Genomic DNA, 26,036 nt, shown 5'->3' with positions numbered 1-26,036 from the left:
ATCATCAAATATAAATGATTTATTTAAATGAAACGACATGTTTTAACGCAATTTGAAAGATCTTAAAATACTAGCACAGTGGCATAATACCTGTAAATGCTGGCGCTGAAAGTTTTTACAAAACTCTCCTAGAAATAAGCTAAAATCGAAACGCGAAGCGACCAGAATTGGCTATTTCAGCCCTCAAACCGCCAAGTGTGGTTCCCATGTCAGGCTCCTTCGTTGTATGCTGCAAGAAGACCTACGCTACCAACACATAACATATTTACTCGTAGCCCTCGTGCACGGTACAGAGCCAGGGACAGCTACTGCTATTGTAACCAGAACTATTAGTCGACCACAAAATTATTTCACCAGGTACTAAGGTCGTTTCAGCCGGCTTATCGTGAGTTTTTATCTTGATATTTCACGAGGACACCCAAAATCACTTGATAGTGTATGCGCAAATTTCTTTGAATCATTCACAGTGCGAGGTGTTTTCCTGAGTCGCGACTGTACTTGTTTACAGTGACGTCACTGCGTGTTTCCGTCAATTGCCAAGGGAGACCAAGGGCAATAATATCATGTTTGTGTAATAGTTATATGCTAACTTCTGGCTGGAACATGCGTTAGTTCCTCTCATGTTTGAAGTTAACTGGATTCAGTCTCTTTGGTCATAATCAGATCAATACACATCGGTTTACATCGAGAGGAAACAACTGTCGAAATTGTAACCAAAAGCATACTACCGACAAACTGCTTGTACCAGGAATCAGAAGCCCAACAGGGATGAGTGACTCAATTGCAACACGGGCCTATCTTTCAGTGTTGCGTCTTTGAAATGCAGGCGCTCATCCTCGACCTGTTAAACTTACCTGCTATTACCTGTAGCGCCGCTGCTGGAATCTGAATTCTAATGATGATTTGCTCTAGCACACCACCACCTTAGGAGAGGTTGGTACACCTATAAATAAATGTGAAACAAATACGGTAAATTTTTAAGGTGTTTGTGAAGCCAAGTGTCCTCCCCTTTGGTAAGGGGATAGCTATTTTCGATATCAGTTCAGTATGAAAAAACTGCACGGCGCTAGAATATTGTCTAAAAATTTGGGAAAACTTACGCCCAATCCCATGGCAAACACTTTTAGCTTCTTTCATTTCTTCCATTTTCTTATTACATATAAAAAACGTGCTTAAAAACTTAAAATTTTTAGAATAGAATAACTTGTATTTACAAGATGAAATTTATGACTTGTTTGTCACATGTAGGCTAACGAAATGTCTTCTTTCATTTCAGGTGAGTCGACTTCCTTTGCCATCAAAAATATATTTTCCAGGTAGAAGGTAAGTACACACTAATGCTTGTATAAATGCAATTACCACACCCAAACAAGTTTGCGTGATGTTCAGACACAAAAATGTGCATATTTCATCATGAATATTCTGTTCAACTTAATCAGCGAACAAATTAATATTTTTTCACCGAATTTTCATAATATCATGAGTGAAATTTTACGATTTTTGTTTGGGAATGTTCAATTAAACAGTTTGATAAGCTGACATCACAAAATTTATTTCTGACCGTACTAGTACATAAATTCTTTACAGTATTCTAGAAATTAGTGAATGGGCAGTATTGAAAAAGCCTGAGTCTGTTAACCAACGACAACACTGTAAGGAAGAAATAAGTTCCAAGGACGATAGCTGACAATAACTGTTATTAGTCTACTTGCTGCTGATAACATGTCGATGTCCCATTATGATCATTTTTGCAGCACACGCGTCAATGAGCGTAAAAAAAGGGCTGGAAATATCAGGTGGATTTATGCATACTATTCATCATCTGAAAAAGTATCTATTGTAGGAAAGAATATTGTTTGGAAAACTAAGAATTGCACAAAAAGCAAACAGTCACGACTATAGTAGAGAGAAATTGTAATGCAATGTTGGTTTGTCGGGATTTCATGCTAATTGTAGATAAATGAGTATACAAAACAATAAATAGACCTTCCCGAGCTTGCTTTAGTTACACTGTTTCCATAACCATTTGAAAAAAACACATAGTCGTTTTCTGTCGTAAGTGAAACTGCAGTAAAACAAGTGGACAATTTCGTCGCAAAATTGTTATCACTTTATTAATATAATTGCCTCTGCAGGATGCACCACAGTTAAATTTGTCATTTGTGAGGTATGAAATACTTTCACGGATTTTTTTCTTAGGCAGAAAGATTTTTTCCCTTCTTTGTCCAGTATTTGGCTTCCTCGAGATTTAGGTCGTTCTTCATTTGGAAGTAATGGCAACTTAATTGCTAGAACGGAGGATAATGTTTACTATTCAAGGCACTTTGTGAACGTATCTTCATTTTCTCATCGATAGCAAGAACTGCCTAGTTTTTGGTGCTAGAACTCGTGGGTGGATTTGAAAATTTGAGTCTAAGATCTCCATCAAATTGCAGCCACATTGTGGTTATCTGTGTGGAGCATACCATGAATATCTCATACATACTGCTTATTGTCACCGATTTGTAGCGTTCTGTATATAGATGGCAAGGTTATCAGAGGTACAGACACCCACAGGGCTGTTACACATAATACCGGCTCATGGAATGCAAATGGATCCCGAGTTACATCAGTATTCTCTCTTCCTTACTCTCGATGAAACTGTCGTAGTGGATTATACCGTTGACCTCTGCTGCGGCTTCGTAATTTTAAAACTTGATGCATTCAAACTGAGCTGTGAAGAATGACGTAACCACACAAAAAAAACAGTGTTTTCACTACCGTATAAGATTCTGCGATAAACAAAAGAATACCGTTAAATACTACTTCTAACAATTTAAGAAAATGACATTGTACTTACGGTGAACATAACTGTTAATGTAACTATAGAAATCTGGCTCATTAGTACGTTTTTGGTTTGAAGTTTAAATACTGGTGAACAATTGTGGGCGAAACCAGAGCAACAGTACAGCCACACTGTCATAGAAAACTAAATATCACAGACAAAACAAAACAATGTCTTACATCCTGTCAGTATTTTGATAGTACGAGAATCACAACAAAAAAATATATTGTGAAACTTGGGACGATTGCTCTGTAAAAGGAACACATTCAGAGCCAAAACACAAACCGCAATATTACGTACTGAAAGAAGTGACAAAGTACACTATGCAAATATATTGCTAATAAATAGAACCAGTAGACCAGTGCGACACTTTCTGACTTTTATAATTTTAAATTATGGCAGTATTTGGAGAAAGTTTAATTGTTGGGATAAGGGTAGTTGTGAGAATGAAGGGAAAACACCTTAAAAATGAACCGCAATGTGAAGCAATAATCATGAATTTATATACACTCTCGTATACAGGGTGTTACAAAAAGGTACGGCCAAACTTTCAGGAAAGTTTGGCCGTACCTTTTTGTAACACCCTGTATACGTTTATAAGAGTCCAGAAATGAGTTTCGCATTCGGAATGTTTGTCCGGGCTTGTACAACGGGCAGAGAATAGGGACTGTCTGACCTATGATTTTAGCTCGACAAAAATTTTCAGTTGCAGTAAGCACATCAGGCCGTAGCAGCAATAGATAGTTCACAATTCAAGGCGACAGTGCTAAACACAGTACGTTTGTCATTTTGGAAAGTATGTTCGCTTAGAGAAGTCAACTTGTATGACGGGCAGAGATAATAAACTATCGCACTGGTCACCGTTATTATTTATAACAACGCTGTACACAAATTATCTACACTCACGCTCAAAAATTAAGGATAATTGCAGAATGTGGTGCCACACAACGTGGCACTTCGCAAAACTGGCGCTAATAGCTTAGGCACATAGGAAACACACACAGCAGAGATCTGTAAGACCACGGTATTGGTGATAAGTTGAGAAAACCGTTCCGAAACACACGTGCTACAAAACGCCACTGTTTCCTGCGCATGATGTACCCCGACATCAATATGGGATATGATCACCATGCACACGTACACAGGAGGCACAACGGGTTCGCATACTCTGGATCAGGTGGTCTAGCAGCTGCTGGGGTATAGTCTACCATTCTTGCACCAGTGCCTGTCGGAGCTCCTGAAGTCTCGTAGGAGTTTGAAGACGTGCAGCGATACGTCGACCGAGAACATCCCAGACGAGAGTTCGATGGGTTTAGGACTGGAGCGCAGGCAGGGCACTCCATTCGCCTGGTACCTTCTGTTTCCTTGACTCCTCCACGATGACAGCTCGGTGGGGCCGTGCGTTATCGTCTACCAGGAGGAAGATGGGACCCACTGCACCCCTGAAAAGGCGGATATACTGGTGCAAAATGACGTCCCGATACACCTGACCTGTTACAATTCCTCTGTCAAAGACATGCAGGGGTGTACGTGCACCAGTCATAATCCCACCCCACACCATCAAACCACAACCTCCGTACAGGTCCCTTTCAAGGACATTAAGGGATTGGTATCTGGTTCCTGGTTCACGCCAGATGAAAACCCGGAGAGAATCACTGTTCAGACCATACCTGGACTCGTCCGTGAACATAAACTGGGACCACTGTTCCAATCACCATGTAGTGTGTTCTTGACAGCAGCGTTTACGGGCTCTCCTGTGACCAGGGGTCAGTGGAGTGCACCTTGCAGGTCTCCGGGCGAATAAACCATGTCTGTTCAGTCGTCTGTAGACTGTATGTCTGGAGACAACTGTTCCTATGACGGCGGTAAGGTCCCAAACAAGGCTATCTGCCGTCTGCGAGCACTGATGGTGAGATATCGGTCTTCTTGTGGTGTTGTACACTGTGGACGTCCTGTACTGTAGTGCCTGGACACGTTTCCTGTCTGCTGGAATCGTTGCCATAATCTTGAAATCACACTTTGTGACACACGGAGGGCCTGTGCTACGACCTGCTGTGTTTGACCAGCCTCCAGTCGCCCAAGTATTCTACCCCTCATAACGTCAACAATATGTCTTCTTTGAGCCATTTTCAACACACAGTCACCATTAGCACGTCTGAAAACGTCTGCACACTTACTCGCTGCACCGTACTCTGACATGGACCAACACACCTCTGCGTATGTGGACTGCTGCCAGCGCCACCGTGCCAAGACCGCAGGTCAAATGCACCGCGTGGTTATATCCCGAGGTGATTTAAACCCGCAAACCGACCACCAAAGCGTTGTTTTTCCATGTTTCAGCATTATCCTTAATTTATGAGCATGAGTGTAGTTAATAAGTACTTTAAAAGAAATAAAATTGCATTTATAATAAGATAATATGACAAACTAGTTCTTTACTCGTGACTAATAAATTAGCTTCCTAAAATATAGGTACGAAACTTGTTATCCATGATGTCCTTTTGCTTGTGATAGATAAAAGTCTCTTTTATGTTAAAATTTTCCAAAAATAGCAAGTATTAGCACAAAATCGGTACGAAATGTCAGAAGCTGGTTAAGAAAACTTTCTAACGATCTCTTTAATCTCTATATGATTAGTATGTGTTGAGAAACAAGACTTTACATTCAAGCAATAATGTGTGTTATGATCAGGAAATTAAACCAGAATTTCCCAGATAATCTAATTAACAAAATTCTGCTGTCATGTACACCAGCAAGTTTCTTTGCACCAATAATGTTCAACTACATTCGGATGAACTAACGTGAAAGATTTAAGTTATATGTACTGTGAAATAAATTTTTAAAAGAAAATACGGACCAAAATAATTCACAATCAGCAAAAACAGTGACTAAGAACACAGAGACTTCACGGAAAAGTATGAAACTGGACCGGGAGAAAATTTGGAACATTACTCAGAGACGTAAAGACTGTTAGTACAAGGTTATTAATGAGATAGTCGCAACGGAGAAGAAACTTAATAAAATGTATCTGATGCGCAGTATTACATACCCTGACTCAAATGTCTGTAAGAGGAGAAAGCTTGAAGATTTGGTTATGGACTAAAAATACGTTAACGTAATGAAAAGAACAAACCCGTCCAACAGTCAGATACAGTCTGTGTTGAAAACACAATAAATGTTTTGTATCAAAACCAAAAATAATGTGATAAATTTTTGCAAAAGAACGTATGGTACGATTCACAAGTAAAAATGACAAAGATATACTCATTGCACACTTCTCCAACTGCGTCTAAAACGAACTCAAAAGATTATGATATTGGTCAAAATATAATCAATTTTAGTAATTATCTGGACGCTATTTATTCTGGAGAATCAAAGTAAGTATGGAGAAAAAAACCTTGTGGAGTGTCTGCTTGGAATACATAACGGCCTGAGTTCATAGATAAATAAGTTGCGTCAGAAGTAGAGTGTGTACTCCAACTATTTGTTTACTGAAGTGTGAATGTTTCGAATCCGTTTTACTTTCCCTACCACACAAAATCCCCAAGTGATTGTCATAACTTGAATTTTATTGCGTAATTTACTCAAGAGACAGTATATTACCTAAGTAACCATCTATGAAAACTGGGAACACCATTACCTGAAATGAGTAAGACTCATTCTGAGGCTGCTTCTGTTATTCTGTTCTCTATACTCTTTACTGGGAGAGACGTATCTGAGGCGCAACGACTTAATATAAACTATGTTATTACGTTACCCTGAATCAAGTCAGTTAGAAACTTATTTGTTATGAGGTTTAAGGTGAAAGGTGTGCCTAAATTTCTCAGACAACAATCTCGCGATAAACCTTTAATTTTAATTTCGTAACAAACTCTTCTTTTATTTACGAGCCGCCGTAAGATTATGAGCGAATACGAAACGAGCGCTTTAAAAAGAGTTGCGGCATGCAACAAAGGAGCAGCCATCAACCTTTGATATGAAAAAAACTCCTCTCAAAGGAGTTAGCGGCTTTATTAAAAATTTCAGTAAACGAAAAAAAAACGCTCTGGTGCCGTGTGATAAGTTTGTATGCCTGTCTTTTTTTTTTATTTCCCCTCGTCCGAATTAATACATATAGTCGTTGGATTAGACCTCTTAATTAAATTTCTTTGGTAAATCAAGGTAATATTTCAGGAGTAATTGAGTTCTATTAAGTGCATTAACGTGAAATTAATTCCAGCGATAATTTAAGAACGTTCCTCGCATGTAATGAGTTTGCTGTATTCGCGAGTGTAGTGGCAATGTATGTGTGTGTGTGTGTGTGTGTGTGTGTGTGTGTGTGTGTGTGTGTGTGTGTGCGTACTAACATTTGGACATTACTTACACATTCACAATACGAGAATTGTTTCATTGAAATCTCTAATATCACTTCTTACCAGTGGAGATTAGGCAGTGTTAATCAAGTGGAGTCATATTTTGAAAATTAATTGCTTCGTATCAGTTGGCAGTCTCCATCATCAGCAAAAATAACGCAAGACAAGATTTCAGATGAAATTTATTGACTCCAAAATATACACTCTAAGAAAAAAAAGTGAACGAAGCACCACAATGTAATTATCTGAACGGAACGGAAATTGATAAACGCGATGTACATGTACATACAAAAAAATGATGATAATTTCAGAAAAATTGGATGAGTTACTGAAGAGACAGAGCTTCACAAATTGAGCAAGTCAATGACACGCTGGTCCACCTCTGGCCCATACGAAAGCGGTTAGACACCTTGGCATTAATTAACAGAAATTTTGGGTGTCCTCCTGAGGTATATCGTGCCAAACTCTATCCAATCGGCGCGCTAGCCCATCAAAATCCCGAGCTAGTTCAAAGGCCCTGCTCAGAATGCTCCTGATGTTCTCATTAGTGGAATGAACCGGCGACCTTGCTGGTCGGGATATCTTCAGACACGCCTTCGACCTGGAATCTCATTGAGTGGAGTAGAATTGTCTCCAGTACCCGGCCGGAGTGGCCGAGCGGTTCTAGGCGCTTCAGTCTGGATCCGCGTGACCGCTATGGTCGCAGGTTCGAATCCTGCCTCGGGAATGGATGTGTGTGATGTTAGGTTTAAGTAGTTCTAAGTTCTATGGGATTGATGACTTCAGATGTTAAGTCCCATAGTGCTCAGACCCATTTAAACCATTTGTATTCAATAATGAGTACAGCCTCGCATTGTGCCCCAGTAATCAGCGAAGACGAGTCTGGAAAGGCCCCAGGCAGTGATGTGATATCAATCTGAGTGTCGCTTGGCGGATGGCCTGACAACCAAGGTTTGAGGTGCCATTTCATTTCATAGCAGGAACTTTTTGGTTGCTATCTGCGACACCCTTACAGCACACCAGTACGTCTACGATATTCCACGCCCCGTTTCGTTGCCCTTAAGGGCAAGCCTTCATGGCCTTATTTTTCAGCAAGACAATGCACGGCCACGCACGGAAAGACTTTCTTCTGCTTGTCCTCGAGCTTGCCAAGCTCTACTTACGCCACCACGTCGCCGGGTCTGTCCCCAATTGAGAACCTTTGGAGCATTATGGTCAAAGCTCTCCAACCAGCTCCGGATTTTGATGATCTAAAACGCCAGTTGGACAGAATGTGTCACTATATCCCTCAGGAGGACATCCAACAACTGTATCAGTCAATTCCACACCCAATAACTGCTTGAATAAGGGCCAGAGGTGGGCCAATGCATTATTGACTTGCTCCATTTGTGAAGCTCTTTCTATTGAATAAGTCGTCCAGTTTTTTTCTGTTACTGTAATCATTTGTTTGTCTGTACACCTACATCATATCTAATGATTTCAGTGCCATTCCGATTATTCCCTCATGGTGCAACAGTTCTTTTTGTCTTAGACATTAAAATAGCCTACTAAATGGACAATTCCTAAAAGCTCTCGTCACCCGACTTGTCATGTTTTGTGGAGTAGGTAGGTCTTCTTCCTGAAATCCGGTCATCAGTATTGTCACACATATATGTGCAAACTTTACATGTAAGATACTCCCACGGAGAAAAAGTCATCGGGGGTGAATTTTTCAAAAAAGACATCTGTTAGCATAGCCGTTGTCATTCCAGCGCCACCTTGTGGAAAGCACAAAAGGTTTTTCTTACATAAGGTTCACTCTGACAAAGGACTAGGAAAGTTCTGAAGCATGGTAATATTATAACGCTAGTGAAACTGGTAGAACTCCCTAAGAGAGAATAAGAATGCTACATATGTAAAGTGACCACAAAAAAAAGGTTGCTTTGTCAGAGTGATTAAAGGTCCTTTGTGCGGGGATAGTAGGATATCATCACACCAAACGTGGAATTATGTGTTTGTTTATAAAGCTGCTCAAATCTAAATGAGCTACATCACTATACACAACAGCAGTAACACTTTGCTGAATGCTCTGCGAAGACTACGAAGGTCTTAGTAAGTCGGTTGGTTTACGTTCTGGAATAACCATTTTACATCGATCAAAAGCAGGACATTTTGTAGAACACGCCTGTATTCTCCATAGCCGAAAGAAAAACCATGTTTCCCTGCAGGCTGTTACAGGAAACTAAAAACGAGTTGCATCATTGTGTTAGTATTTACGAGAAGTTTTAGTCCGGACGGGTGACTTTGTTTTCAAAGCTGAATATATTCAACGCAATATAATCTTCACATCGATATCATTTTAATTATGTGTGTAAACGGGAAGTCCTTTTGACAGAAATCACAAAACGGTTGTTTCTGAAAAACGTTTCGAGTGCGTTGGCGCAATGGACTCCAGAGCAATTCATATGGGCGGCTGGAAACGGTGGGCCAGTACTTACCGGAAGAGGCTACCCTGAATTCCCTCGCTCCTATACCGGCAAAGTTATTGCTGATTAAAGAGTAGAAGTTTTCACCGGTCACCTGGAGTTTCTTACAAAGTTCTGAATAATTTTCGTGCCTCATACAATTGAAGCAGATCTTTTTATCGACCTCGACATCGAAAAACGAGTAAAAAAGTTAATTACATCTGCTCTTGAACTATGTTTTTCCGTCTCGTAACTAAGAAAAAGTTAAACAATAAGAACATTTCAAGTGAAGTCGAATATACGTTTGTGAGCAGCAGCCTTGAACATTTTGCACCTTCGCAGCGACGATGAACATACGTCATTGTCACACCATAGACACCGTTACGTTATTACCCTATATAAGAGAAAAATTAAAAAAAAAGATTAAAACCGTACGGACATGTGAAGAGAGTGAATTAAGTGAACACGCCTAGGAAAATAGACGAGGTGAAGGCCACGGGACAAGTGGTTACAAGGGGCGAAAGAAACGTCAGAAGGGAGGGGAAGACTGGTCTAGAATAACGACAGAGAGAGGCAGCGAAGTCTGGAGAAGATGGAGAGGTCTTTCTTTAACAGATCCTGCCAGTGACGAGAAACTGTACATCATGATGATCACGACCACCTACAAAGTGAATTCTGTGGCAGAGATTTCAGATGCTTTTGAAATCAGGTCAGAGGTTAGGCAAGACGATGGACTTTCACGTCTACTTTTTCAACTTTGAACTCGAGTGGTGAAAATAAATGATAGACAAGATGCTGACAATGAAGCTAGACTGCCTACAGAAACATGACTTTGCAGTTGACTGCCTGGCCTGTTTAGATGATCTCGAAGTGATTCGCAAGACACAGCTGCAGAACAAATCATGAACTGAAGACACGGTCAGGAAAGGCAGAACTCTGTATTTCCTTCGAGAAAACTGAATGCATTAGGAGCATCAGCCTTCATCGAGAGTACAGGAGGTAGAAGATGGGAATATCAAACGGACAGGGAAGGATAAATATCTAGAACAGCGGATGGAACCAAACACTTCTAAGAACGTAGCCTCTGCATTACGGATCAGAAAAATCGAAACAGCATATCAACTAACAAAAAGGGTTCATAAGAATAAATCAGTATCAATTAATGCGAAGATATGACCTTACTGCACAGTAATGCGACCAAAGGTCCTCTATGCCACAGAGTGCGTTGAAGAGGAAAGGTCTGATCAAGAAATTAGAAGTAAAAGAAAGACAGATGAGGAAAATCCCAAGTCCAGTCAATGAAAACACTGAACTCAACAGGAGAGACAACCATCAACTCCATATACATAGAGGAAAGGTCGCAGACAACAATCGCAGTAGGATAAATGGTTCAAATGGCTCTGAGCACTATGGGACTCAACTGCTGTGGTCATCAGTCCCCTAGAACTTAGAACTAGTTAAACCTAACTAACCTAAGGACATCACACACATCCATGCCCGAGGCAGGATTCGAATCTGCGACCGTAGCAGTCGCACGGTTCCGGACTGCGCGCCTTAACCGCGAGACCACCGCGGCCGGCCGCAGTAGGATACAATACGATTTTGCAGTGGCTGTGCTACTCTGAATTCTCCAAACGAACTTTGCATTCTAATTCATAATAACACAGGCATTGCAGTATCGTGTTTATCATCCGAAACCGGGCAAGCGTCTTTGAAGTAAAATTTTTCATTTCTATAGGAATATACATAACTGATGTACGATTACAAACTGTAGACGCATATGATGTGAATTTTAAAATTTTCCCGTCGAATTGACTGTTCAAACAAATTTCGGGCTTGCAGCCGGTCGTCGTTCAATACTTCGCACGATATTTCAACTCGGCACCTGCCAGTCATCTTCAGGTGAGCCGTCGCAGACTGGCGAAAACGTCTTCCGTTTCGCAATATATAGTGTACTGTAACTATTCTGCGCATGCGTCGAAAACTTGATACTTGAACCACATTGCCCGCCATGGTGAACAGGATGTTGCTATGAATGGAGTTGTTTGCCTTTCTTGGATGTCCTGGTTCGAAGGAAGAATGATGGTTCTCTAGGGTATTCAGTTTATCGGAAACCCACTCATACTGATTTGTACCTGCAAGCATCGAGTTGCCATCATCCATCGCAAACCATGAGTTTGCTTAAAACACTTGTTCATAGAGCTCATACTGTCTCAGATCTAGATAGCTTACCTCAAGAACTCACCCATCTAAAGACAATATTCAGCGAAAATGGGTATTCCATCCGGCAGATTAACAGGGCACTAACAGTTAAAACTAAGAAGCAGGAAGTGAATAAAGAGCAGAACATGCCGGAACAATCTTTAGCTTTTCTTCCTTTCGTTGGCAACACTTCGTTTAAAATAGCAAGAATCCTCCGAAAATTTCAGTTAAAAGTGGTTTTCCGCCCACCATCGAAGATTGCGGACCTTGTGGGATCAGTTAAGGACAATCTGTTACTACGAAAGGCCGGAATTTACAAGATACCGTGCCAATGTGGTATTGCTTACATAGGTCAAACCACACGCACCGTGAAAGAACGCTGCACTGAACATAACGTTACATCCGCCTTTTGCAGCCAAGCAAGTCCGCTATTGCTGAACGTTGTATTTCAACTGGACATTCAATGGGGTATGAGAAAACAATGATTTTGTCCACAGCAACGTCTTTCTGGGACTCCATTATTAAAGAATCCGTAGAAATAAGACTGGTGGAAAATCTGTTAAACCGTGACAGCGGCTACCAGCTGGACAGTGCATGGAACCCCATCATCTCCACGATTTGCTCAAATCGAAGACGACAGAGTGCGTCGACTGCCGTGGCAAACAGCAACGCAGAGGGCGACTGAGTTCCGCTATTCCACCAGCGAGGGAGCTGCCGGCGGGCAGTGTGGTTCAACTATCAAGTTTTCGACGCATGCGCAGAATAGTTACAGTACGCTATACAGGGTTATTACAAATGATTGAAGCGATTTCACATCTCTACAATAACTTTGCTATTTGAGATATTTTCACAATGCTTTGAACACGCATACAAAAACTCAAAAAGATTTTTTTAGTCATTCACAAATGTTGGATATGTGCCCCTTAAGTGATTCGGCAGACATCAAGCCGATAATCAAGTTCCTCCCACACTCGGCGCAGCATGTCCCCATCAATGAGTTCGAAAGCATCGTTGATGCGAGCTCGCAGATCTGGCACGTTTCTTGGTAGAGGAGGTTTAAACACTGAATCTTTCACATAACCCCACAGAAAGAAATCACATGGGGTTAAGTCGGGAGAGCGTGGAGGCCATGACATGAATTGCTGATCATGATCTCCACCACGACCGATCCATCGGTTTTCCAATCTCCTGTTTAAGAAATGCCGAACATCATGATGGAAGTGCGGTGGAGCACCATCCTGTTGAAAGATGAAGTCGGCGCTGTCGGTCTCCAGTTGTGGCATGAGCCAATTTTCCAGCATGTCCAGATACACGTGTCCTGTAGCGTTTTCTTCGCAGAAGAAAAAGGGGCCATAAACTTTAAACCGTGAGATTGCACAAAACGCGTTAACTTTTGGTGAATTGCGAATTTGCTGCACGAATGCGTGAGGATTCTCTACCGCCCAGATTCGCACATTGTGTCTGTTCACTTCACCATTAAGAAAAATGTTGCTTCATCACTGAAAACAAGTTTCGCACTGAACGCATCCTCTTCCATGAGCTGTTGCAACCGCGCCGAAAATTCAAAGCGTTTGATTTTGTCATCGGGTGTCAGGGCTTGTAGCAATTGTAAACGGTAAGGCTTCTGCTTTAGCCTTTTCCGTAAGATTTTCCAAACCGTCGGCTGTGGTACGTTTAGCTCCCTGCTTGTTTTATTCGTCGACTTCCGTGGGCTACGCGTGAAACTTGCCCGCACGCGTTCAACCGCTTCTTCGCTCACTGCAGGCCGACCCGTTGATTTCCCCTTACATAGGCATCCAGAAGCTTTAAACTGCGCATACCATCGCCGAATGGAGTTAGCAGTTGGTGGATATTTGTTGAACTTCGTCCTGAATTGTCGTTGCACTGTTATGACTGACTGATGTGAGTGCATTTCAAGCACGACATACGCTTTCTCGGCTCCTGTCGCCATTTTGTCTCACTGCGCTCTCGAGCGCTCTGGTGGCAGAAACCTGAAGTGCGGCTTCAGCCGAACAAAACTTTATGAGTTTTTCTACGTATCTGTAGTGTGTCGTGACCATATGTCAATGAATGGAGCTACAGTGAATTTATGAAATCGCTTCAATCATTTGTAATAGCCCTGTATATTGCGAAAGGGAGGACGTTTTCGCGTATCGGCTGAAGAGCAGCGCATATGCTGCTGCCAGCCCGCCCCGATAGGAAAAAAAAAAAAAAAAAAAAAAAAAAAAAAAAAAAACTTTTCGCCCGTCTGCGACGGCTCACCTGAAGATGACTGGCAGGTGCCCAGTTGAAATATCGTGCGAAGTATTGAACCACGACCGGCTGCAAGCCCGAAATGTGTTTGAACTGTAGACGCATAGTTTGTTTCTGGCCCTGAGTCGTGCACGGATAGCCAAATGGTAAGCCGACCGCTCGTAATAAGCGAGAAATCCTGTTTCGAGTACCGGTCCGGCACAACTTCTCATTTTCATCATTCCATTCTACACCTGATGGTAGTCCACATTCTCAGTTGCGGATAAATTTAATGTGTTCGTATGAGGAAGATTGTTTTCATGGCCAGATTGGCCGTATGAGTCCTACATGACTGAACCATCGGAGCTACCGAACGTTCTGAACGACAAACCCAAGGAAGTGTGGTTTACGAGGTTGGAAAAGACGTGCGTGAATAGGGGATGACAGAGGAGGATATTAACAAACGTATTCCGCTCAAGAAGAAGCTCCAACATCACTTGGGTTCCCGAGAACACCCTAAACTAAAAACTGGCAAAATATGCACTGAAGCAAGGAAGGAACACCATAGGAAACGAATTCTAGAATACTGGGCTACAGTTAAGTACCAGGCGCAATGATAAAGAAAATTGCAGCTGAAATACCGTGGAAAGACGAAAGAAAGGAAGAAAACTACCATTAATTCTTCATCTTTGCATCCGCCGTTTTGCAATAGATGGCAGTAGCGTCAAGTCGTGTGGCAAGTGGTAGGGTGTAAGTGTCATAAAATAAACTTAGCCATTTGTAAACATAACTCCATCAAAATATTAGTTGATTTATGACAGCATTATAAAGTTTTGTGGATTGAATGTTTCAACTTGCGAGCCCGGTTCTCGTCATTTGCGGGAAGTTTTAATTTACTGCTTTAAAATGAAGATATCTGGAGCCGAGGATGACAATATTCTGTGTTAGACCTGTGGTGAGGAAGATACTATTGAGAGAATGTCCAGAGAATGGGCTCAACGCTTAAAGAAGAGTGATTCTGACGTCGAAGGCAGGTATGGCGTTGGAAAAAAATGGTTCAAATGGCTCTGAGCACTATGCGACTTAACTTCTGAGGTCATCAGTCGCATAGAACTTAGAACTAATTGAACCTAACTAACCTAAGGACATCACACACATCCATGCCCGAGGTAGGATTCGAACCTGCGACCGCAGCGGTCGCTCGGCTCCAGACTGTAGCGCCTAGAACCGCACGGCCACTCCGGCCGGCTGGCGTTGGAAGATAGGTTATCAAAGCTACTGAATCCGACGGAAAGAAATACAGAATATGTTTATCAAAAGCAACTGTTGGGCCTGAGACGAGCACTGAATGACTAACGGCTACAGTACAGCGATAGATATGAAAAGCTGATTTTGCAGCATGATCGTGCTCGATCCCAAGCCTGAAAACCCGTCAAATCATACTTGAAAACGTTGGAATAGGAGGTCATATCCCATCCGCCGTATGCTCCTGACATTGCTCCCTCTGAGCACCACCTTTTTCGTTCAGTGGCACGCGGCCTGGCAAATCAGCTCCTCGACCATAGGGACAAGTGTAAAATAGGATGGATTTTTGGATGTCCTCCTTCCGACATAGGGAATCATATGCTGCCCAAATGATGGGAGAAAGTGGTGGCTAATACCTTGAATAGTAAATTTTTGCAATAAAGCCTCGAACAGTGGAAGCAGAGTTGCAGACCTAATGCTACAAATACTACTACTACTACTGGTATTACCACCATCACCGCGACCACCACTACCCAATGACAACAGCTACTACTACTAACGTGTTCTGCTCATGTTGTAATGATATTTCATGAACTGTTTCTGCTCAGATCTAGCAGGGAACTACAAGGCACTGGTGTTGCCAAATCAGTTAAATTTAGAAAATCATAACTGGAGACGAAGAGTTTTGCACGGGATAGAGTAGCACGGAGAGCTGCATCAAACCACCCTTCGGACTAAAGACCACAAAACAACAATATATATATATAAATAATTTCTAACATCCTCCTGCAGATCCACATTTTAATTACTTCAGATAAGTGTTAATCCAATTTCCCCAGTATCTGCTTTTTACTGTGCTGCTGGCGTACAACCTCACAGCTCCGTCTAAATATTTCAAGAGAGGTTATATCATAATGAAAGCTTTTTTCACATGCTTTAATCTGCTTCTGATGTCTACGTTACTTCAGCTATATTGTGTAATCTTATACGATTAACAGTGCACTATCTTTTCTTCTACTTCTTCGCAACGTATTGTACACTGCCGATAAACCGAATGGCGTAGCACTGTTTTAAACAAACTGGCCTTATATGCGACAGGATGGAGGTTCATCCTTCATCTAGCAATTCTGATTTACATTTTTTGTTATTTATCTTACTTCAGGAAAACGCTAGGATGATTCCTACTACAAGGCCATGGCCGTCTTCCTGTCCCATGCTTGTCAAACTTAACCTGAAAGTACATAAATGCCTTTATATACGATTTACGTTGTTTTTGCTGGTACTAGACAGTAATACCAAGACATATCCAGTTTCCCTGCAAAAGTGATCTATGGATGAAGAAAGCCTACTACCACTACTGTTAGTACAACTATCATTACAGTATTTTCTCCAGACTTCAAGCGTACTAAATGACAATTGTCGTTCCTAGCATACGTAACCATTTTTGTATTAGCTTTTGATTCGTCCTTAAGTAAAACACTTTTGACTCATGAACCATTTGAGATGCTTTCTTACTTCTAGTCGTTTGCAGGAAACCAAATATTTGACCACGTTTAAACCGTGGAAATTTCACGTTGATGGAGCTGAACGTCATCATAAAGTCTTTTTTGCACTACAGCCGTTTCTTTACCATCCTCCTGACACGATCGGTTAATGAGTATTTCTCAGCGTAGGAACGCATCACGTCTAGCATCTCACACGTCAGATTCTCCTTTAAGTGGTCGGAAAATTTCATAGCGTTTACGTTTTCTTGACAGTGCTGCAATTTTTAAGAACGGCATTGCACAGTAAAAAACAGAAGTACTGGAATGGAATAATGTACTAGTTCAAGGTCCGCCCCCGGTAGCTGAGCGGTCAGCGCGACAGAATGTCAATCCTAAGGGCCCGGGTTCGATTCCCGGGTGGGTCGGAGATTTTCTCCGCTCAGGGACTGGGTGTTGAGTTGTCCTAATCATCATTATTTCATCCCCATCGACGCGCAGGTCGCCGGAGTGGCGTCAAATCGAAAGACTTGCACCCGACGAACGGTCTACCCGACCGGAGGCCCTAGTCACACGACATTATGATAGTTTAAGGACTGAACAAAAAGAGAAGTGTACCGATTTTAGTCATAGAATCAGTAGTACCAATGCTGTCACTAGTAGTCGAGTAACTGGTCAACGGTATTTCTGTGGTGGTAGAAAGCATATTTTTCTCCTTTCTCTTTTTGTGTCTTTGTAGTAGTATTACGTTCTTTTTTCTTGTAATATTTGTAAGTGCCAAATATTAATTATTATGCACAGTGTCCCAGGAGGGATGGTCAATATTTAGGGATATGAAAGGAAGCAAAAAGTCAAGTAAACATGGCCTCTAAAATGCGTACCTTAAGAGCTATGACTACCTGTTCATTTTCAATGCTCTGAAATAAATCTCTTTCACTGAAAACTCTTTGCTTTCAACAGTGTGGGAGGACGTAGTTTAGACCAACACATGAAAAAATGTCCAGTAACCATAGGCTCTAAAATGAATACTTAAGAGGTATGAGCACTTCTTCAGTAGAAGAGATGTGTTCAACGTACCGAAGATGAAGATGTGCTCCTGGCCTTCAGGTGTGCATTTTAGAGCCCTATCCACTAGACTTTTTTCCTTCGAATGCTCGACACTGTCATATTCCTGAAAACTGAACATTCCTGCTAGGACATTCTGCATGTAATTTCTATTATATACGAAAACATGGTTTGTATAGTCTATTCGAGCTTTCCGAGTAATAGGTTGCCATTACGATAAATGAATGAATGAATGAGTGAGCGAATGATACGTAGGTACTTGGCAACTGTAGCTCACAGCAGAACCGACTTTATCTCTGCATTAACACATTTAGGTGCATTTTATTAAAATTTTATTTTGTGTGGCTTTTTGTTTGAAGTAGTTTAACAGCGTACGATTGACAGCACTTACGACACCACTCATTTTGTTGAACTAATTTATTTTCTTTTGTAGTAGTCAGTCTCTTAACACGTCAAAAACTGCTGGTTGAAATATCGTGCAGGGATATTTAGTACGCAATTCATCTCTCTGCTCTAGCACACACAGGTGTCAGCTCCATTACCAATAAATTACCTGTCGAAAACCTATACGGTAACGCACGCCGTTTCAAGTTTCAGTACTGGCAGCTGTGAGCTCTATGTACCACACACGTTACGTACATAATATACGCTTTAACTGTAATACTGTTTTTGTGAATATTTATACATTTCTCCCAATGGGCATTCTTTCGTGTATCTCTCCAACCGTTAACAAATAAATACTCAATTCGTATGAATTGTAGATTCAGCTAAATAATAATATAATGCGTGGTCTAACAGAGCGAAATCAATGTTGTACTAACAGGATGATAGCGCTAGTAGAAAATACGACAGTGGTACAGGGATAACAGACGCAGATACGGAAAGATAAAGCAAGCAATAAGGCTTGTGTGATTTTTTTAACTTCCTTCACATTTTCGAGGTATGAGTTTTCCGGGGAAGAAGATAAATATAGCAAGCACCAAGCAAAAGGAAAATGAAATAAAACGGCGCACAAGTCTATAAATATATTAAGTTTAGCTTTCGGACAGGTTACATAAACACGGTGATTCTTTTGACTTAAGACACCAAAATATCGCACAAGTTAACAGTAAAGACCAAATTCCTCCGAATGTCTGTAACACAGCATTATACATTTTCTACTCGATAGCTGTGTCATTGGTGAAACAGAGGGCAACTTTTAAAAACCGAATCGCCCATTTTTACCGTGTATGTTCTGCGAGAAAAGTGAGTAATTGCACACTAGATTTCTAATTTTTTCTGTTGATTTTATATAACAAAAAACAAACAGTTTTTGTACAATACCTGAAATATTTGGCCAGTATGTACGTACACCTGTATATGGTTGCAATAATAACATTCAACTTGAATATATTTATTTACTACTGTTGTTAAGGATTCTGAACAAAGCAGTGGTATTTACTTGTCAATGTATCTGTAAACATATGTAATAATATTTGCACAAGTTGATATTCCTTCTTACTCTTTTACTTTCAAGAAACAGAGAAAGGGATCTGGAGATGTGCGATCCCGTAAACCAGAAGGCAAGTTCACAGTACCTGTATATTTTGCTAGACTAGCACTTCAGGATGGAAGGATATTGCAGGAGAAATGGCTTAGCCACCACGTACAGGATTGTTGCCAGGATGTGTCTGTGAGACTTTGGAATTACAAGAGAGGCGCTGACGCTTGTGAGTCTTCGACGGGGTGTGCCCGGGAAGAGAACAGCGGAGACTCTGCTGCGCAGTGAAAGTGCCATTATATGTAAAGTCCGAAGTAAGCGATAAGGGACCAGAGTGTATGTGACTTACACCTCTTAAGTCACTCAAGTTTCCTTCAGCGTAGCGACCCTCAGAAGCACAATTTGCCCTCTCTATAGTCCGATTTGCACTTTGACTGTTGTATTTATGAAATATTCTTGGTGTCAAACTAAATAGATGGCAAGAATAGAGCTCCTTACCACCTAAGGTAATTACTGTCATGAGCTGGCTTGTTGCACGCAGCAACGATGCACTCCCATCACAAAGCTAAAGAGACTAAGCAACATCTACGGTAATATTCTGGCAACACAAGATTAGCAACAATTTACGATAATTATGGAAACATAACATTGCTTCACTTTAGTATGATGGCGAAAGTTCAAGGTTCATTTGTACTGATCTGTCTTTAACTTTGGTCTAGTCGTGAATCGAGTTAACGGTATTTACGATCACTGGTAGAATGTCCAGTGTCTCTTCTTGGCAGCGTCTATAGACACAGTCCTGATGCAGTCTGTAGGTACAGTTGATACCGTCGCACCGAGTGAGGCGACACAGTGGTTAGTACACTGTACTCGCATAACTAATCGCAATAACTATAATACCAAAGTAGCTACATTTGAAGGGCCTGTGCCCGCTTGTATGGGTATTATATAAAAATGTACTGCTTAGAGCCTTTTATGTTTTATATCCTTCAATGCAGTTTTAACTAGATGGGGTCAGGACCTTATAGAAGACAAATTTGTGATGCCCCAATAGAGGAAGGGAGTAAAAATACTTTGGATAATGTGTGCAGTAACTACAATCCCAAAGTAGCTGCATTTGAAGGGCCTGTGCCCGCTGTTATGGGCGTTATATATAATTGCACTGCTTAGAGCCTTTTATGTTTTATATCTTATATACAATTGTACTGCTTAGAGCCTTTTATGTTTCATATCTTTTTAATGTAGTTTTAACTAGATGGGGTCAGGACCCTATAGAAGACTAATTGTATAACTATCAGTAAATTTGTGTAAATATTAGTAATTGCTTGAAACTAGTTGCAGTAACCAATCTCAAAATTTATACATCGTTATGTTCACATGTTATTAGTTTCATCAGTCGTAAGAGAGTGTAACAGGCTTTGGTTAATACCAGTATGAGTACATTATTAAGTATTACTTTAAATGTTCTAAAACAGTATTATATAAGACAAGGGTGTATGTAGACCAATGTAGACCAACCATAATACTGTAGTGCCTCTGCCACTTATTGAAGTAGACAACGCTGTCTGTGTTAGAAATGTATACTTACTCTTAATAAAGCTTCTAAGCTACAAGGTCAAAGCAACTACAGGCAACTCTCATTAAATGTATATGTTTTTCTTTTTTATTCTATTCGTGTAAAGTAATATCGTTCTTTTCTAACTCACTATGTTCATATCTTCTTTATAATTATATTTTATTTAGTTTTACGTTTATACTAAATATTATTAACATGTTAATACTTTGTATATGTAACACCAAACCACGCACGCAGCATGCCGCATGTGGTAGCATAGATCTGGTCCGCCTCCTCGTGGCTAGGGACGGAAACGGTGCAGCTACTCGCAAACAAACCGTTTGTGAGTGGCTGCTGCATACACACTGAAATCAGAAAGCTGACAACCCACCATAGTTATCAAGGCGGTGGGTTTTGCATGTGGTTAAATGAAAGAAAAAAGAAAATGTACTCGCATTCAGGAGGACAATGGTTCAAAGCCGCGTCCAGCCATCCAGATTTAGGTTTTCCGTGGTTTCCACAAATCGCTGCAGGCGAATACCAGGACAGTTCCTTTGAAATGACGCTGCAGATTTCATTCGCCATACTTTCGCTATCCGAGCTTATGCTCCGCCTCTAATGACCTCGATGTCGTTAAAACCAATCTTCCTTGCATTCTTCCTTCGATGTCATCGCGGATATTTCACTGATACTGACTCGCGAGTGGATCCGTGTCCTTGAAGTAGCCGATTTGTAACAGTTCGTTGTGCCACTCTGGTGCCAACTGCTGCTCAAATCGCTGCTGCAGATGCAGTTTGATGCGCCAGAGCCATACGGCGAATACTATGGTCTACCCTCAACCGAGCGAGGTGGCGCAGTAGTTAGCACACTGGACTCGCATTCGGGAAGGCGACGTTTCAAATCCGCGTCCGGCCATCTTGATTTAGCCAAACGCAGAGATGGTTCCTATGAAATGGCACGGCCGATTTCCTTCCCTATCCTTCCCTAATCCGACGGGACCGATGACTTCGCTGTTTGGTTCCCTCCACCTCCTCCAAATCAACCAACCAACCATTCTTTCTGTCGTTAGTGCCACTGCGCCGTCCGGAGCCCGGTCTTCTTGCAACTGTATATTCTCGTGAGCACCGCTGTCAACAATCTTGTACAGTGGGTACATTCCTGCCAAGTCTTTCTAAAATATCGCAGAAGAAACATCCACGTTCTCGTAACCCCAGCACACGACCTCCTTCAGACTCACTGAGATGTTGATAAACGCGTCTTTGTCGCCTTAAAGGCGTTCTGGACTAACATCAAATCACCACATTCAATCTCAAACGTCACTGATGCTTACAACCGTTACAGCGCATAATTAAAAGAAACCTGAGTGACATGGTCATAGTGGCGCTACTTATACCACTGTTGTACAACTGGTACAAAAATCTGAATAGATATCAAGTTTGAGAAGCAGAAGCGCGCCTACCAACTTTCATTTATGTCGCACAACTTGTTCTTGGTACAGCGATTCTTTTTTTTCCGTCAGTGTACGTATCGCTGTATCTTCTTGTATCTTCAGCATTAACAGATGCATAAATACTTGAGCTAGCTACTTTTTATGCAACTTAATTTACAAGACGCGTTTCGGTTTTTCAAAGTTTATGCCACGTGCATTTTGAAAGCTGTAGCTGTCTCTTATTTTGTATGTTGTAATTTTTTAATATCATCCATTACTGATTTGAAGTAACGTTGCTATCTATTTGCAATAAATAAATGGTAACGTTCAGCTGTATTTCTGTACTACACGTATCTCACCGGCATATTTCGACAGACAGTGCTTCATAATTTGGTTGTAAAACTTGGCTCCTGAAGCTGAAAAACTGACAGGTTTGCCGACAGTAATAATTGCGGTATTCATAAGATAAAACTGAACAAAAACATACTGGACTGCAGGTCCATGTCTTAACATTAAAATCGACGACTTCTGCCAGTAGCCGTCCCGACTAACACTACATACTACACCAGTACGCGTCTCGCCAATCTGCTGTTGTCTCCTAGAGTGTCAAGGTGACGTTTGTGCAGAAATCCGAGGGTTGTTCTGAACTGATACGTCCGCGCTATTACTGCGTAACTGCAGGTATCGTCTCAACCTTAATGCTCTTATGTTGGTTCCCTACTTTTCCTCATTTCCTAAGCCTACTATTGGCAAAACTAGATTTGTATCGACGAGGTACTACAATTTACAATCATGTATCTGCACTGAAAAAAATTCTACAAACCGGTAAGAAATCCCATATCGTTATATCTCAGTTGTGCGTTCATAATGTCGCCGCGTTTCTTTTCATTAATGACGACCTCTAATTATTCCAGCAAGTCGAGTTCCCTACCTTTTTTTTATCTGCAAGATTTCTAAGTTTTCATCTATCCTCTTAAAGTCTGACCAAGCCATTATTTGTGAAATTGTTTATTACAAGCGTTACGTAGATGATACTTTGTTGCTTGTGTCGATACTGATGAAATACCGGGTGATCAAAAAGTCAGTATAAATTTGAAAACTGAATAAATCACGGAATAATGTAGATAGAGAGGTACAAATTGACACATGCTTGGAATGACATGGGGTTTTATTAGAACCAAAAAATACAAAAGTTCAAAAAATGTCTGACAGATGGCGCTTCATCTGATCAGAATAGCAATAATTACCATAACAAAGTAAGACAAAGCAAAGATGATGTTTTTTACAGGAAATGCTCAATATGTCCACCATCATTCCTCAACAATAGCTGTAGTCGAGGAATAATGTTGTGAACAGCACTGTAAAACATGTCCGGAGTTATGGTGAGGCATTGGCGTCGGATGTTGTCCTTCAGCATCCCTAGAGTTTTCAATTTTATACTGCCTTTTTGATCACCCCGTACTAAAAAGGTTCAACGACGCCAGTAGGAAGGTTCAGTTTACTGTGGAGTACGAAACTGATCCATAAAGCGAACATTAAAAAGCAGAGGAACAAGCATGTATTCGCCTTGTTACAGAAAACCGACAAATGCTGCTATGATTCCTAATGATTCATCCCTATCTTATAAAGAAGTAGCCATCCGAAGTCAAGTGCGGTGGGCATCCTGTGATGCAAGTTATATTGAAGACAGGAAAAACATTTTCGATCAGACGCAGTGACACAGGTATGCATTCATAGTAGGGAACTATGACAAATGAGGTGACACGAATCATCCCATTAACGCAATACAAGAAGGTTTAGAAATATTGCACTTATAAAAGAAAGAGAGGAATCTCCAATTGTTACAAGAATTAGAGATGCTATTCTTGAAAAGAGACACAGCAACGATCTGGACGCACAAGTGAAAGACAACGAAATGAGATTCCTTATTGGCATTTTAGAATTATTTTAGAGCAGACGCATGATTATAAATTTTTAATACTTCTTTAACGGAATAGCTAGAGATAAACAATCGTAGGCTTAGGAAATGGTGAGCAGTAGGCGACCAACAGAACAGCATTACGGTTCAGCCAATAGCTTAAGTTACACAGTAACAGCTCGGACATGTCTGTGCATAACAGCCCTCGAACCTCTGAAAAAGCTCCAGTTTGACACTCTTGGAGATCACAGCGGAGAAATAGGATGTGTCGTGGTGTAGTATGCGGTGGGTGATTGGGGTGGCTACTGACAGAACTCGACGATTGTACTGTAAGACTAGGACCCACAGTCCAACGAGGTTTGTTCTCTTTTATCTTATGAATGCCACAATAATTATTATTGGTAAATTTTTTAGTGTTTCAACTGCATGGGCTAGGTTTTACAAACTGATCATTGGAAGATTGTCTCTCAAAACGCGTTGTTGAACCGTCTTTCTTTCTTTCTTTCTTTCTTTCTCGGACCTTTGTCCCGCTCCAAGACGGGGTCGGCTTTGTTATGACGGATTTGGCCATGTTAATGGCAGAGGGTGGCGGGATGCGCTTCCTGTCGCCACCCCGAACCCTGTGGGACGGAATTAATGTACCCCAGCTGTCTGCGACTAGTGTAAGTCAGAAAATAGTGTGAACGTTTTCAAATGTCTGTGAGTCATGTAACTGAGGCAGAACTTAGGGACCAGCCCGGTACTCACCCAGCGGGATGTGGAAAACCGCCTAAAACCACATCCAGGCTGGCCGGCATACCGGCCCTCGTCGTTAATCCGCCGAGCAGATTCCACCTCGGGGCCGGCGCGCCTACCCGAGTCCAGGAAGCAGCACATTAGAGCTCTCGGCTACCCAGGCGGGTCGTTGTTGAACTGTGTATAGGACATAAATACAGCTGTAAATGATGTAAATGTTTTTGATTGTATGTGCGTCACACATGTACTTTCAGATTCACTGGTATAGTGATGCAGTGCAACGCTTTCCAAGTGGCCGACTTACTTGTTTTTCACATCTGCGACTATATTCTACACGGAACCTTAGGGTGTGTACTTACGCTATCACTATCATCTTCCCCCTGCTGCTATGTTCCATTCGCGAATGACTGTCAATAAACCTCCGTACAAGCTCTAATTTCCCATATTTTCCCCGTTGTTGTCATTTCATGAGATGTATGGGAAAATAATTGTTGCTCAACTCTTCCAGGAACATACTCTCTCCAAACTTCAACAGTAAACCTCTGTGTGAATCACAACGCCTCTCTTATAGCGTCTGCCATAAGCGTTTCTTGAGCATCTCCGGGTTACTGTCTCGCACCAGCTAAACTTATCAGTGACGAAACGCGCCCGCTTTACGTTGGATCTTCTCTGTCTCTTCTGTTAACACAAACTGGTAAGCATCGCAGACGTCTGAGCACTGTTCAGAGATCGGTCTAATAAGTGTTATATCAGCCACTTTTCTCGTGGATGAATTACAGGAAACTCTCAATGAATCTCACGCTGGCATCTGCTTTCCCCACAGCTGGTTCTACTTTAGTTCTCTCTGAAGGATAACTTCTTGGTATTTTACTGTAGTTACTATTTTCTATTTTCGGGAGGGGGGGGGGTTGTCGTGTGACTAGGACCTCCCATGGGTTAGACCGATAGCCGGGTGCAAGTCTTTCGATTTGGCGCCACTTCGGCGACTTGCGCGTCGATGGGGATGAAATGATGATGATGAGGACAACACAACACCCAGTCCCTGAGCAGAAAAAATCTCCGACCCAGCTGGGA

This window comes from Schistocerca serialis, chromosome 8 (assembly GCF_023864345.2).
Source record: "Schistocerca serialis cubense isolate TAMUIC-IGC-003099 chromosome 8, iqSchSeri2.2, whole genome shotgun sequence".
In the NCBI taxonomy this organism is placed as follows: Eukaryota; Metazoa; Arthropoda; class Insecta; order Orthoptera; family Acrididae; genus Schistocerca; species Schistocerca serialis.
The sequence above is the reverse complement of the archived record's forward strand: the minus strand, read 5'-3'. Positions refer to the sequence as shown.